Below are 3,274 nucleotides of genomic sequence, written 5' to 3' on the forward strand. Positions count from 1 at the left end.
TACTGAAGCTGAATACATAGCAGCTGGAAGTAGTTGTTCTCAACTGGTTTGGATGAAACAGATGTTGACTGAATACAATGTCACGCAAGATGTCATGACATTGTACTATGACAACCTAAGTGCTATAAATATTTCTAAGAATCCTATTCAGCACAGCAGGACAAAACATATTGATATTCGTCATCATTTTATTAGAGAACTAGTGGAAGATAAAATTATAGCCCTAGAGCATGTTGCTACTGAAATGCAGTTAGCTGATATTTTTACAAAGGCCTTGGATGCAAACCAATTTGAATCTCTAAGAGGGAAATTAAGGATTTGTATTTGTAGCAATTAAGTTGGAGTGAAAAAGGTAATAAAACTATTGTCTTCCTACTTAAAATAAAGTGCCCCATTTATGGTAAATCATTACCTAGTATTGGAAATTCCATCTATTACCTTTTCACACGCAACCTCTACTCAAACATTTCCAACTTCCTACATCTTCATCAAACCTCTCTGTTAGGGAAAATGAAACATTTCCACAAAAACAACAAGATGTCACAACATCCAACATCATCTGGTTCTAAAACTACCAAACCTACTCACAAAGATAGAGCGCCTTCTATGGACTTTCTTGATGAAGATATTTTAGACATGATTCCCCTGTCTGTCATTCCAGGCGAAGCTCCTGACTCCAACCATCCCATGGATGCATCTGCCACTGCATGCCCTACTCGAGGTAACAGTTCTAATATCCCCTCCAGCTCTACTCATACTCCTAGTTCTAAGGACGACATGCATCACATTGATCGTGTCATAAGAAACCTAGTCACTAGGATTCTCAATGAAGGACATTCTGTAAAAGGAGTTTCTACTCCTCTATCAAGAAGGGACCCCTCTCCTGAGGTTGGACCTCATAATGAGAAGGATGATGATTCCTCTAGGTCTGAAAAAGATATGGCTGCTGAAGGTTTATGCTCTTTAGGGCAAACTTTGTCTGGTAAGAAATCTGTGGCATCACCTACTACCAATGCTTCACAGTCTAAGAAGCATGATTCTGCAAAGAAGGTGATTGACCTAGAAGTTGATAGTTCAGATGATCAAGATGATAGCTTGCTTCATCACTTGAAGCCTAGTGTGGCTAAGAGGATGAAGACCAGAAAGGGTAGGTCTAGGGCTGAAATGATGTCAGCCAAAACTGCTAAGAAGGCTACTGTTGTACGCCCCTCAAAGTCTTGGAGCAAAGTTGAGGTGAAGAAGAGGAAAGTGAGAGAAATTTCTGAGTCAGATGAAGATGTTGAAGAAGATGTCCTTGACATCTCCCTTGTCAAGAGGACAACTGTTAGGAAGTCCCCTATAAAAGTTGTTGTTGTACACCTGAACAATATTTCTTTCAATCTTGAAGATGGAGCAGCAAAATGGAAGTTTGTAATCCAAATGAGGGTGGCGGTGGAGAGAGAATTAGGCAAGGATGCTATGGAGGTCAAAGAGGTCATGAACCTGATTAAAACTGTTGGATTAATGAAAACTGTTGCTGGGTTATCTCAGTGTTATGAAGGACTGGTTAAAGAATTTGTGGTCAACATTCCTGAAGACATTGCTAATAAAAACAGCAAAGAATTTTGTAAAGTGTTTGTAAGAGGGAAATGTATCACATTTTCTCCAACTGTGATTAACAAGTTTTTAGGAAGAGGAACAGAAGGTGCATGTGAACTGGAAGCCACAGATAATGAGGTCTGTAGGGAAATCACTACAAGACAGGTGAAGGAATGTCCTAGCAAGAAGCATCTCCCTGCTGGGAAGCTGACTGTGAAATATGCTATATTGCATAAGATAGGGTCAGCAAATTGGGTACCAACCAACCACATCTCTACAATTTCAAATGCCCTTGGAAGGTTCATCTTTGGTGTTGGAACCAAGCTGAAATTTGATTATGGTAGATTTATGTTTGAATAAATTGTCAAACATGCTTCTACAAATGCAGTGAAGCTGTACATAGCTTTTCCCTCAATGATTTGTGGGATTATCCTGAGCCAGCAACCTGGAATTCTAAGCACAAATGATCTTCCTAGTAGAAGAAAACCTCCTCTATCAGTTCATTACAAATTGTTTGAAGGCAATCATGTCGAAGACATTGTCATGAAATCTGCCGTGAAGAAGCCAGCCTCAAAAGGTGGTATTATTGTTGAATTGAAAGAAACTTGTAAAGAATTGGATACAGGGATAAGGGTAGCAAAAACCAGGAAAGAAGCTTTGGAGGCTCTAATTGCAAGCTTGGAGCAAGCTGAAAGAGAGAATGTTGGAAATGCCAAGGAAACAGAAGCCCAAACCTCTAGTGAGAGGTCTGAATCTAAAGATGAAACAAGTGGCAGTTCTGGTTCTGATGCTGATAAAGATGCAAGCTCCTCTGACTAGTTTTGTTGAAGTTGTCCCCCACTCTTCTGATGATGTGCTATGATGGATATTCTGGTGTTTCTTTTGGTAGTCATGTTCTGCTACCTTGATGTATTTTTTCTGGGTTCTTTTTTGTTTTTCTGGTTTTTTATCTCAGCTTGTATAGCTGTGTGTGTTCCGGGATCTGTAACACTTAACAATCTGCTTTGATATTCTGTGTGACATTCTATTTGACTAATAGACATTTATTTTTTCTCTTTGGTCTCTTTTGGCTAAAAAGGGGGAGAAGTAGATAAAGTAGCTATGCTATACTATAAACAGATGACAGATGATGTATGTTGGAGATAATCTGTTTAGTACAGGTGATGTTGAAGGTGATGTTAGATGGGGATGTGTATGTTACAGGTGATGGTGAAGGTGATGTTATATGGGTAGGTGTATGTTACATGTGATGATAAAGAGGAGAAGTGTTCTGTCTCTGTTGAGCAGACTGAGGGGGAGGTGGAGCACAAGCGCATGTGTGTTTAATATGTATTTACTAGTTGCTATTTTAGCTAGTAATGTGTGTTTTATTACTTCTTCTGCTAAATTGATACTGTGATTATTCTATTGTGAAACAAATGATCTGATGTATGTTTTACCCAAAATTTACCAAAGGGGGAGTTTGTTGGTTCTATGTGTTGGCATCAATTTTGGTAAAACCTAGAGTTTTCACATGTTGTCACAAGAGTTGTCTTGACATGAGATAACAGGTTCCTGCAGGGTGTTTAAAATATGGATGTGTAGGATTTAGCTGAGATATCAGACCCGATGTCAAGACATATGTATATAGAACATTCAGTATGAATGTTAAGTATTGTGTGATTGCACTTTTTATGCTAATCTATGTGTAATTGAT

The sequence above is a fragment of the Lathyrus oleraceus genome, chromosome 1, assembly GCF_024323335.1.
Source record: "Lathyrus oleraceus cultivar Zhongwan6 chromosome 1, CAAS_Psat_ZW6_1.0, whole genome shotgun sequence".
In the NCBI taxonomy this organism is placed as follows: Eukaryota; Viridiplantae; Streptophyta; class Magnoliopsida; order Fabales; family Fabaceae; genus Lathyrus; species Lathyrus oleraceus.